The sequence below is a fragment of the Pseudophryne corroboree genome, chromosome 3, assembly GCF_028390025.1.
Source record: "Pseudophryne corroboree isolate aPseCor3 chromosome 3, aPseCor3.hap2, whole genome shotgun sequence".
Taxonomy (NCBI): Eukaryota; Metazoa; Chordata; class Amphibia; order Anura; family Myobatrachidae; genus Pseudophryne; species Pseudophryne corroboree.
In genome coordinates this window covers 468,944,218-468,957,612 of record NC_086446.1, presented here as the reverse complement: position 1 = coordinate 468,957,612, position 13,395 = coordinate 468,944,218, and the positions used below count along the sequence as shown (strand labels likewise).

Below are 13,395 nucleotides of genomic sequence, written 5' to 3'. Positions count from 1 at the left end.
GTGTGTCGTGCAGTGTGCAGAAATTTGTGTTTCAGATAGTACAGTGTTCTAAGGGATGTTACTTTGGCAGAAATTATTCTAAGGGATGTTACAGTGGCCTAATGTGTTCTGACGTGCATTACTCTTGCATAATGTGTTATAAGGTTCATGACTGTGGCAGATCTCTACTTTGTGACGTAATGTGGATATACTACTGCACTACTGTGACGTACAGTACAGTAACGTGAATAAGGTGCTCTACTGTGTGACACAACGTGAATCAAGGACAGTACTGTGACGTGAATACGGTGCTCTACTGTGTGACACAACGTGAATCAAGGACAGTACTGTGACGTGAATAAACTGCACTACTGTGACATGACGTGAATAAGATGAATTCAGGTGAGTACTGCATCATCTGTCATGAAATCAATTTGTAATGTAATGAACAGTACTGAGATGGTTAAGGGTGGGAGGGCTGCATGCTGATGTGTGTCATAATGTTTATAAGGGCAATGCTTATGTGTGTTACAATGTCTATAAAGGTAGTGTTCTGTCTAATACCCTGGACCTACTGTACTGTAGCGATACTGTAAGTGTACTGTACTGTATGTCACATTTAGAAATGTGCCCCTTAAGTTTTGAAGACAGTACAGTACACTATGCCCTCCTGAGTGATTAGGTGCAGGGTACTAGAATGAACAATTCCATTTATTGTGATGTCATAAAGATGCTGTCAATGTTGAATTTCATTGGCTGTACAGTATGCTGCCATTATACTGTGTATATATATATTTTTACAGGGCTGGTAGCACGACGTCACAGGAGGCGGGACAGGCGCCGCCAAGCTGGTAAGTATTGTCAAATACAGTAGTGTACAGTACATAGTGATTTCTATAGTCCCAACCCCCTGTCCTGACCATCACAGATAACTCACTGCAATCCGTTAATGTTAAGAATGTCTGTTTACAAAACTAAATGTAAATATTAAACACAAAGTATAAATAACATTGTAGATAGCTGAATACCCGTGCTTCGCTACGGGATGAGGATGGTCAATTCCAGTGTTAGTTGTTTGTTAATTTACGTTTGTTGGCGATCTAGTATATAGTACTGTATACTTTAAGCATACTGTATCTTGCTTCTCTGATGCAGATTGTTTATTGGCCGGACCCCTTTTTGGTCCTGGATACTGTACAGTACATGTTTCAAATTGACAGCTTCACTTACAGTACTGTTATTTTTTTTCCCACAGTACCACCACCACCACCACCACCACCACCACCACCTGCTGCGCTGCCAGGTATTGTGTAATGAGAATTCTGGTGCTACTGTCATCGTTGTTACACTACTGTACATGTGTCCTGGATACTGTACAGTACATGTTTCCAATTGACAGCTTCACTTACAGTACTGTTATTTTTTTCCCCACAGTACCAACAACACCACCACCACCACCACCACCTGCTGCGCTGCCAGGTATTGTGTAACGAGAATTCTGGTGCTACTGTCATCGTTGTTACACTACTGTACATGTGTCCTGGATACTGTACAGTACAGGTTTCCAATTGACAGCTTCACTTACAGTACTGTTATTTTTTTTCCCACAGTACCAACAACACCACCACCACCACCACCACCACCACCTGCTGCGCTGCCAGGTATTGTGTAACGAGAATTCTGGTGTGACTGTCATCGTTGTTACACTACTGTACATGTGTCCTGGATACTGTACAGTACATGTTTCCAATTGACAGCTTCACTTACAGTACTGTTATTTTTTTTTCCCACAGTACCAACAACACCACCACCACCACCACCACCACCTGCTGCGCTGCCAGGTATTGTGTAACGAGAATTCTGGTGCTACTGTCATCGTTGTTACACTACTGTACATGTGTCCTGGATACTGTACAGTACAGGTTTCCAATTGACAGCTTCACTTACAGTACTGTTATTTTTTTTCCCACAGTACCAACAACACCACCACCACCACCACCACCACCTGCTGCGCTGCCAGGTATTGTGTAACGAGAATTCTGGTGTGACTGTCATCGTTACACTACTGTACATGTGTCCTGGATACTGTACAGTACATGTTTCCAATTGACAGCTTCACTTACAGTACTGTTATTTTTTTTCCCACAGTACCAACAACACCACCACCACCACCACCACCACCACCTGCTGCGCTGCCAGGTATTGTGTAACGAGAATTCTGGTGTGACTGTCATCGTTACACTACTGTACATGTGTCCTGGATACTGTACAGTACATGTTTCCAATTGACAGCTTCACTTACAGTACTGTTATTTTTTTTCCCACAGTACCAACAACACCACCACCACCACCACCACCACCACCTGCTGCGCTGCCAGGTATTGTGTAACGAGAATTCTGGTGTGACTGTCATCGTTGTTACACTACTGTACATGTGTCCTGGATACTGTACAGTACATGTTTCCAATTGACAGCTTCACTTACAGTACTGTTATTTTTTTTCCCACAGTACCAACAACACCACCACCACCACCACCACCACCTGCTGCGCTGCCAGGTATTGTGTAACGAGAATTCTGGTGCTACTGTCATCGTTGTTACACTACTGTACATGTGTCCTGGATACTGTACAGTACATGTTTCCAATTGACAGCTTCACTTACAGCACTGTTGTTTTTTCTCACAGTACCACCACCACCACCACCACCAACACCGTCTGACCAGCAGAGCTCTGGAAGTGGTAATCATTATTTTTGTTACAGACACACTAGTTTCCTACAGTATTACTGTAATTTTTTTATTTTACAATACTTGTTATCTTGTACACACAGACCGCCTCGTTATTGATACCGAGGAGGAGGAGGAGGAAATGGGGGAGCCTTCAGGCCAGCCTGGTAAGAATTGTAATCTACTGTACAGTACTCTACATTCTGCATTCATTGATTTATTAACAGTACCAATGGCTTGGGTTTGCGTGACCAGTGGTCAGGATTCCAGCAGTCAAGTGACCGACAGCGGTATCCTGATTGCAGAAATCCCATTGACTTTTCTTTTTGTTTTTTTTATATTCAACACAGATGTCACTTACCTGTACGTGGACTCTGAGCCGGAGGAGTATAGTAAGTACAGTAGGATTTTCTCAAGCCCATTCTTAAAAGTATTGACCAAGTCCACTTTTATTACTTTTCAGGCAGGGAATTCCAAACATGTACTGTACAGTATTTCCCTCACTGTGAAGACCCCTTTTCGCCTCTGTGTGCGAAATCGCCTCTCCTCCAACACGAGTTAAATACAGGCACAGTACAGTACTGTATGTCCCCTACCACTGGACAGTCATTCTGCTCCTACTGTATTATGAATATATCTCTGCCTCCTGTAGCACTGTACTACTGTGCAATTTTGTAGTAACTGTACTCTACTGTATTTTGTTTATAATATTTTTTTATTTTCCACTCAGTAATTATTGACAGTGATGAGGAAGGGGAGAAAAAGCCCTCTCCCCAACTTGGTAAGTAAACTAAAGTATTGTACTGTACTGTACATTGTGTTAAACCAATGGGTTGGGTTTGCATGACCAGCAGGGTGATCCTGATGCATCCTGATTGCAGCAATCCCAACAGGGTGAGGTACGGTATCCTAACCCTCCTCCACTACCCCCTGATTCTGGCCTCGACATTCTCGTCTCTGTGTGCGAAATCTACTCTCCTCCTCCAATTCCTGACTGAATTTTTGCTTTACTGTATTCAACACAGAATACAAAAGTATATTTCATGGAATTTTTGCTTTCACAGGCCCTACACTGTCACAGGCGGTGGCGGAGGAGGAGGACCAGGACTCTATGTCCATCACCACACTGCACCCATTAAGTAAGTCCAGTCCGGTACATCTTGCCTCTGTAGAGCCAGTTTGAGCAAGGAGAGATTGATTGCTTCTTTTTTTGGTGGGGGCCCAAACCAACCAGTCATTTCAGCCACAGTCGTGTGGCAGACCCTGTTTATATAACATAAGGGTGGTTGGGAGGGCCCAATCACAATTCCATCTTGCACCTCTTTTTTTATTTATTTATCTTTGCATCATGTGATGTTTGGGGAAAATTGTTATAAGTGACATCCTGTCTGCCACTGCACTGCCACTCCTAAATGGGCCAGGTGTTTGTGCCGGCCACTTGGGTCGCTTAGCTTAGTCATCCAGTGACCTCGGTGAAAATTTTAGGACTACAAATAATATTGTGAGGTGTTCAGAATAGACTGGAAATGAGTGGAAATTATGGTCATTGAGGTTAATAACACTATACAGTAGGATCAAAAATACCCCCAAATTCTACGATTTAAGCTGTTTTTGAGAGGTTTTTGAAAAAAAGCACCAGGATCCAAAACAAGTCCGAATCCAAAAGCAAACACAATAGGACACGAGGATGTGCACGGAGACTGGAGGGGGGCGAGGTTCAGGGGGAATTTTAAGAAAAATTACTTCACAGAAAGTGCAGTGGACAAGTGGAATAGCCTCCCATCAGAGGTGATAGAGCCTAAAACAGTAGAGCTACAGTATTTAAACATGCATGGAAGAGACATACATAAGGATATCCTTACAAAGAAATAAGGATCAAATAAGGTTTGATGTAAAAAAAAGGTTAAAAAAAAGAGGCAGATTAGATGGCCAAAGTGGTTCTTACAGTATTTGTCATCAAATTCTATGTTTCTGTATGCAGACCCTCCAACATGACCCGCCGCACTGCTCTGTTTCTAGACTTCCCTCTTAATTTATGATTTCCATCACCTGTGTTGAACTAGTTATATGATAAGAAAGCTGTTTCTTCACAGGTGATGGCAATAATAAATTAAGAGGGAAGTCCAGAACCAGAGCATTTTGTACCTAGTGGGGCGGGTCATGTTGGAGGGTATGTGTATTTCCTGGAATGAACCTTTTTTTTTTTCACATTAATGTTTTTTTTCACAGGCCCTACACTGGAACAGGCCATGGAGGAGGAGGAGGATGATGATGATGATGATGCTGCTGCATTTAGTGGTAAGAATTATTACTGACATTGATCTGATGCCATCAGAGTAGCACTTTTCATCAGATTTTTCTGGCAAATGCGTAGAAATCGGATGAAAATTGTTTTTGTTTGAACTGGTGATATTGCCCATACAGTAGCAACCGATCACATCCCACATTAACATTTACAGTATCTAGTTACACTTACAGACGATAATACAGTACAGTAGGTAATATTTGATTGGTTGCTACTGTATGGACAACATCCTGTTCTAAAAAAAACACCCATCTTACTCAATTTCTCTCTCTCTCTCTCTCTCTCTCTCTCTCTCTCTCTCTCTCTCTCTCTCTCTCTCACCCCTTGTCACTGTCTCTCCATTCATCTCTCTAGATACTGTCAGTGATGAATTTCCCATTAGGCACGAGAGGCACGTACTGTACCTAGTGGCGGCATCTGTTTGGGGGCCTCAGTTGGATGCTTACAGTATGCTAATACTGTCATCCCAAAAATTACCACTACAGTAACTGCTAAATATTTTAAGTGTACTGTACAATATGCACATACAGTACTCTACAGTATACATAATTCAAAAGAAAAAAGAGTTGCTACCTTATTCTAGTCATAATCACCGGCATACGGGTCACTCACAAATTTTCTGATGGTCTCGGTGGGGTCCCTTGGAATCACCATGCCTGTCACAAGCATACCTTTTTTTACCCACCTGACACTGGGCCTGGACACTAGTGTACTATTACTATACTTTTTACTGTATACTGTATCTTATAATATTCTTCTCTTTTACCCACAGACGACGAGCCAGAATACATTTTTTAACATGCATTCGTACTTAAGGAATCGAACCCTGGACTCTGAGTATAGGAAGCGAAACACTTCACCACTTCGCCGCAGACAAATGTATAAATCCGTTGGTTTTGATTATGCTGTAATGGCTACGGGATTAGGACGATAACATACTGTAGAAAATTCCTAATCTTGAGAGGCAATAGTGAACTTGTAACACACATCCATTTGCGACAGTGTACACTACTGGTTTTACAGTACTGTGTTTTGTCTGCGGGACTTGGACGCTCACATACAGTATTCATAAAGTATTGTAGATGGATCATATACTGTATGCTGTACTACTGTATTTGCGTCGGTGTCGTACTGTATATACAGTACTGTATTAAATAATGCAGCGTAATGAGTACAGTATTTGCTGTATGCAGCGTAATGAGACGCCTTAGTAAAGTAGTCCTTATTATGTATGTCAGTATTGTATTTTACGGGAGACCACACGCATGCGCAGTGGTGATTGTAAAAAGCGACATCTGGTGGCTGATCGCAGGTATTACACGTAAAGGTAACGCCAAACGTCAAATGTCTGTCTCCGTGCGATTAGATAGCCTCTCTGTGGCTAGGCGCGCCTCGCTACGCCACAGTACGCTGCGTATGGTCGAACGGGACAACCGCCGCGGCCACTCAAGATAAAGGTGGCTACATCTGTATATATATGAAATCAATCCATTAAGATTAAAGTTTTACTACGGTATATCATTTATGTTTTTTATAAAGGTTATTTTTTTTATGTGAATACAGACAGCATTGCCTATGCTGATTCTTTAGCTAATTAATAAATGAATTATAATTATTAATTGTGTATTGGCTTTCCTTCCATACTTGTTGTCTATACATAGATTTTCTATTCTTGAAGGTGAACTGGTCTACTATTCATGCATATACAGTATTTTTAACATGTTTTATATAACTGACCATTCATCATTAGTGTTTCTTTTTTCATAACTTGACAGCGTAACTGATGCCATATTCAGATGCCATTATCCCCCTGTGTCTTGCTCCTTCCTATTGGAAGATCAGGAGCATGAAGATGGATCCATTCAGATCCTTCTGCCTTCTCTGACCCTTGCTGTATATATGCGTGATCAAAGTTCTACTTGTGCAGTAACACTGCCAGGCAATGTAGACTTTTGCCACTCTAGTTAGCAGCAAAAGTAGTAATGGTAGGACTTGCCAGGCAGCTGCTGATTTGAGCAGCTATCCCAGCACTGGTGTTATACTGAATTACTCTGGTACATTGGTGTCTGCCTATGCAACTTGCACCGAGATGGTTACATCATTTACATGTGCTAATATTGAATAGGCCCCAATGTGATTGGTGTTATTTATGGTTGGAGAATTTAGCTATGATTGGATCAGGGAAATATTTAACAGAGTTTCTCTTGGGATTATGGGGGTCATTCCGAGTTGTTAGCTCGTTGCCGATTTTCGCAACGGAGCAATTAAGGCAAAAATGTGCATGCGCATGGTACGCAATGCGCATGCGGTTAGTATTTTAGCACAAAACTTAGTAGATTTACTCACGTCCGAACAAAGATTTTTCATCGTTGAAGTGTTCGGAGTGTGATTGACAGGAAGTGGGTGTTTCTGGGCGGAAACTGGCCATTTTCTGGGAGTGTGCGGAAAAACGTAGGCGTGCCAGGAAAAAACGCAGGAGTGTCTGGAGAAACGGGGGAGTGGCTGGCCGAACGCAGGGCGTGTTTGTGACATCAAACCAGGAACGAAACGGCCTGAGCTGATCGCAATCTGTGAGTAGGTCTGGAGCTACTCAGAAACTGCTAAGAATTTTCTATTCGCAATTCTGCTAATCTTTCGTTCTCACTTCTGCTAAGCTAAGATACACTCCCAGAGGGCGGCGGCCTAGCGTGTGCAATGCTGCTAAAAGCAGCTAGCGAGCGAACAACTCGGAATGACCCCCTATATTTGATGACGACAAAGGCTCGAAATTGTAAACTGAATCTGTGTTGACTATGAAGTGGTCCTGTGTGAACATAATCCAACGACACCACCTTTTCCAATCTACAGTATTCTCAATGCATGCCTTAGGCAACGATCGCAGTCTAAAGCCCCTTTGGGGAGTGTGCATGCGCACCCCAGGAGGCCCGTGAGATGCTAAAAGCTTCTCAGGGCTGCGATCGAATCTGCCTGATTGACAGGCAGAGGCGGTCGCAGGGCGGGAGTGGACGTGCCAGTGGCGTTAGAACGCATGGCATGGTCTGGACAACGCAGGCGTGTCCGGACCATTGTGGGGGCGGACCTTGGCAGCATGACATCACATGCAGCCCCTGAGATCTGGTATGCGGCGGGTAGATGCCTGCCAGTGCGCAGGCAGGGAGCTCCTTGCTGGGTGCAAAAGCGAGCCAGACATGCGAGGCAGACTAGCCCTGTGCTGGGCGTCCCCCCGCCTGTCTGAGAAACTGATCGTAGATGTGCTAAATTTAGCACATCTACGATCAGATCTGAATTACCCCCTTAGTTCCTACTTTCTAGAGCACCAGGTGAAGAAAAGAGAGGCTCCTTCTCTGAAATTGCTAATTTGCTATCACAAAGTTCTACAATTGTTGTTGGCACTTCTGCATCCAATTAGCATTCACTGTAAGACAAGGAAAAGTACTCTCTCAGCCAAACAAAATGCTAGCTGACCTGAGCCTGTTTGGTGTTGTGGATTGGGCTCACTTGTGCCCTGAAGCCACCAGGATGGGCTCAGCTCTGCTTACTAGCCACCAAAACGATTGTTGTGAAGTAATATGCATATGGATAAGAGGCAGCAGCGAATCGACTTTTTACCAATAGTCCGAAGTCTTTGTGGCAGCACCATATTGCAGCATGTAGCCTTTTGCTTGGCTTCATTTCATGGCCTCTTCTTCCTACATAGCATGGATAAATAACTCAGCTTGCTCCTCCTTCTACTCAGATCTTGTACACAGCAATCAGCAGTATGCACCAGTCTCCTCTGTAAGACAAGTCATCTCACCTGTAGCAGGTCAATCTGTTATTTGACTTATATGTGTACTAAGGGTCTGGCTATAGCAGGGACCTATATCTGTTGGCATATTAATCATGGGCACTGTGGTAAAAATATTGTTATCCACCCTGCTGATTTACAGCTATAGCCGCTGCTAATACAATAGAAGGGGTGGTATTCATGTGACCGGCGGTCAGAAGACCGACAGTCACATGACCTCCTCCAGCATCCCGACCCCTCACTATCCCGATGGTCGGCATGCCAACCAACAGGGACTATTTCCACTCGTGGGTGTCCACGACACCCATAGAGTGGGAATAGAACCCGCAGCGTGGCGAGCGCAGCGAGCCCGCAAGGGGCTTGCTGCACTCGCCCCTCCCCGCCGGGATCCTGGCGTCGGTATGCTGCCCGGCGGTCTCCTGACCGCCGGTCAGCCTTACTACACCCAATAGATGCACTCATATAAACTAGTGCTGTATAATCATGGGCACTGCTGGTTTACCATGGATTCCCACCCCAGGTGGAAAACGTAAAGACACTGATGGTGAAATACAGTATGGATATCTAGTGCTGTACAGCAATAGCTTGTAATATGTCATTGGACGCACTACAGCTGCAGGCGTCAAGTGATTGACCGTTTGCAGCCATTTGGAGGCAGGACGAGGGTGGCTATGGGTATCATGGGGGGAGTGCTGAGGCCAGGATTTCCTTTTCTGAAGATTTCCTGGCCTCTTCTTAGGAGCTATGCCAGCCAGCTTGTGTGACCCCATGGCCACGCAGCTAGCCGATGGTATCGCAGTTGATCTGACGCTGCATCTTCGAATACTGGATCACAAATGCATGCAGGAGGCGTCTCCTCCTGCTGCATTACCATATTTGTGCAACGCTGCGATGCACAATCCAACCAACTTCGAATCAGGCCGTTATGCAGTGCACATGGGCCCCTGGGTCTGGAGGTAGGGTTCCCACAATGCACACCCTGCATCCAGAGTATACTTACCTTGTGACTGTGACCCCATCATCTTCCCAGTGACATCTTCGGAAGATGGTGCATCGCAGTGCAAGCATAGGCTCTGGGACTGTGCCAGAGCATTTGTTTTCATATGCACATGCAATAGCTTCCCAAATATCATTAAGGAGATGATGCCAAGGAGAGGGACCTGCTTACCGGCACAAGGTAAAATGTGGAAGGGCTCGGGACGCCTGTTTCCCAGAGGGTTAGGCCTGCTGTACAAGGCCCCCTCTGGCATTTTATGCCCCTGATTGAATGATACCTGTGCTCAGAAAGCTTCATATGGGAGAAGCAGCAATTTATAAAATATATATCTTATATGTCACAACTGTGGGCTGAGGCTGACCTGGGGAAGCCTCAGATGTAGGGGCTGGCGTGTAGGTGAACCGGGGAGGTAGTGGGTTCCTAGACATACAGGAGATCTAGCACCATCTGCCCGAAGGCGTGACCACAACAACGGAGTTGTAAAAAGTAAAAGTCAGTTTTATTGAGCACACAGTTTTAGACACCTTGAATATGCAATGACTTCACAGTAGATGTGCAGTGATAAATTACAGTACAGTTCCCAGAAGCGCAGATGTATTAGTGCTGTGGCTTTGCAGAACAGGATGTTATAAAGTCCTTGCCAGAACCGGAGCTGGTAAGTCCGTATGCCACAGCTAACCACTGAGGTGAGGTATAAACATGTACTACCCAGCAGATGGTATACAGAGGCTGGATAACACAGGTGCACAGAAGTAGAGATGGTACTTGGTATAACTGCAGAGAATGCCGGATGGAACTGGTATGAACGAAAGGTGTACAGAACTCACCACTGTAGTTTAGAGTCCGATGGTGAGCATCGATGGAGACTATGGTTCGATGTTTGAGTGGTCACAGATGCAAGCGATATGGGAATACCTCTGATAACCCATGCCAGAAGGCTGCATAGAGAGCGTCATCATTCCGTGAGAGTTCAGACGCTAGGATCTGGAATTGTACCAGAAATTGGCCGACTGTCCGTGTCCCCTGACATAACCGGAGGAGATCAGTGGAGGCAGATGTCACACGTCCTGGTTCGTCAAAGATGCGCCTGAAGGTCGCCACGAAATCTGAATATGAAGAGAGCAAGGCATCAGACTTCTCCCATAGAGGTGAAGCCCACTCCAAAGCGGAACCACTGAGGAGGGAGATGATGTAGGCAACCTTGGTGCGGTCAGTTGGGAAATTGCCAGGCTGTAACTCAAAGTGTTCTTCAGAATGATTTAGAAAACCTCGACAGGCTTTAGGGGAACCATCGAACTTGGCTGGTGTCGGCAAATGGAGACGAGGAGCAGAAACGGGAATGGTGGGTGGGGTTACCACCAGAGGTACTGTAGTCGGAACACTGGACGCCCCTGAACCATGGAGGGTTACTTGGATTCCATCCAGCCGGGTGGAGAGGTCCTGGAGACAGCGAATCACTTGACCCTGTGCAGCCTCCTGATGTTCTAAGCGGGTTGCAAGTTGTTGCATCGGGTTGGTCGCTTGGGCCTGGTCTCCAGCCGGATCCATTATGTCAGTGCTTACTGTCACAACTGAGGGCTGAGGCTGACCTGGGGAGGCCTCAGATGTAGGGGCTGGTGTGTAGGTGAACCGGGGAGGTAGTACTGGGTTCCTAGACATACAGGAGATCTAGCACCATCTGCCCGAAGGCGTGACCATGACAATGGAGTTGTAAAAAGTAAAAGTCAGTTTTATTGAACACACAGTTTTAGACACCTTGAATATGCAATGACTTCACAGTAGATGTGCAGTGATAAATTACAGTACAGTTCCCAGAAGCGCAGATGTAATTAGTGCTGTGGCTTTGCAGAACAGGATGTTATAAAGTCCTTGCCAGAACCGGAGCTGGTAAGTCCGTATGCCACAGCTAACCACTGAGGTGAGGTATAAACATGTACTGCCCAGCAGATGGTATACAGAGGCTGGATAACACAGGTGCACAGAAGTAGAGATGGTACTTGGTATAACTGCAGAGAATGCCGGATGGAACTGGTATGAACGAAAGGTGTACAGAACTCACCACTGTAGTTTAGAGTCCGATGGTGAGCATCGATGGAGATTATGGTTCGATGTTTGAGTGGTCACAGATGCAAGCGATATGGGAATACCGCTGATAACCCATGCCAGAAGGCTGCATAGAGAGCGTCATCATTCCGTGAGAGTTCAGACGCTAGGATCTGGAATTGTACAAGAAATTGGCCGACTGTCCGTGTCCCCTGACATAACCGGAGGAGATCAGTGGAGGCAGATGTCACACGTCCTGGTTCGTCAAAGATGCGCCTGAAGGTCGCCACGAAATCTGAATATGAGGAGAGCAAGGCATCAGACTTCTCCCATAGAGGTGAAGCCCACTCCAAAGCGGAACCACTGAGGAGGGAGATGATGTATGCAACCTTGGTGCGGTCAGTTGGGAAATTGCCAGGCTGTAACTCAAAGTGTATTTCAGACTGATTTAGAAAACCTCGACAGGCTTTAGGGGAACCATCGAACTTGGCTGGTGTCGGCAAATGGAGACGAGGAGCAGAAACGGGAATGGTGGGTGGGGTTACCACCAGAGGTACTGTAGTCGGAACACTGGACGCCCCTGAACCATGGAGGGTTACTTGGATTCCATCCAGCCGGGTGGAGAGGTCCTGGAGACAGCGAATCACTTGACCCTGTGCAGCCTCCTGATGTTCTAAGCGGGTTGCAAGTTGTTGCATCGGGTTGGTCGCTTGGGCCTGGTCTCCAGCCGGATCCATTATGTCAGTGCTTACTGTCACAACTGAGGGCTGAGGCTGACCTGGGGAGGCCTCAGATGTAGGGGCTGGTGTGTAGGTGAACCGGGGAGGTAGTACTGGCTTCCTAGACACCATCTGCCCGAAGGCGTGATCTAGCACCATCTGCCCGAAGGCGTGACCACGACAACGGAGTTGTAAAAAGTAAAAGTCAGTTTTATTGAACACACAGTTTTAGACACCTTGAATATGCAATGACTTCACAGTAGATGTGCAGTGATAAATTGCAGTACAGTTCCCAGAAGCGCAGATGTAATTAGTGCTGTGGCTATGCAGAACAGGATGTTATAAAGTCCTTGCCAGAACCAGAGCTGGTAAGTCCGTATGCCACAGCTAACCGCTGAGGTGAGGTATAAACTGGTACTGCTCAGCAGATAGTATACAGAAGCTGGAGAAACACAGGTGCACAGAAGTAGAGATGGTACTTGGTATAACTACAGAGAATGCCGGATGGAACCAGTATGAACGAAAGGTGTGCAGAACTCACCACTGTAGTTTAGAGTCCGATGGTGAGCATCGATGGAGACTGTGGTTCGATGTTTGAGTGGTCACAGATGCAAGCGATATGGGAATACCGCTGATAACGTTGAAATGATACTGAAAAGACTGTAGAGCACCGCTTGCAGATTAACAGCGACTCAGGAGCACTGTGGAAAGCTGGTAGACTGTGATGAACGCGCTGTGAAGCATGGAGAGCGGTGCTGCAGGAAGGAGAAGTTGGAAGCGATACCAGGACACCGCTGGAGGCTGGAGGAGAAGCAGGACCAACGCTGTGAGCAGGAAG

At 45.7% G+C, this 13,395-nt stretch overlaps 1 protein-coding gene and 1 long non-coding RNA gene across 2 annotated transcripts in view; both read left to right on the top strand.

Moving 5' to 3' along the window:
• Nucleotides 1-13,395, top strand: part of LOC135056040 (myosin-16-like) — a 580,471-nt gene that overhangs the window by 273,953 nt on the left and 293,123 nt on the right. The gene's annotated exons all lie outside the window — the stretch shown is intronic.
• LOC135056043 (uncharacterized) lies at nt 2,663-3,844 on the top strand. Its single transcript, XR_010243869.1, has 5 exons — nt 2,663-2,719; nt 2,811-2,873; nt 3,057-3,098; nt 3,437-3,487; nt 3,771-3,844. It is a non-coding gene; the product is annotated as an uncharacterized LOC135056043 (long non-coding RNA).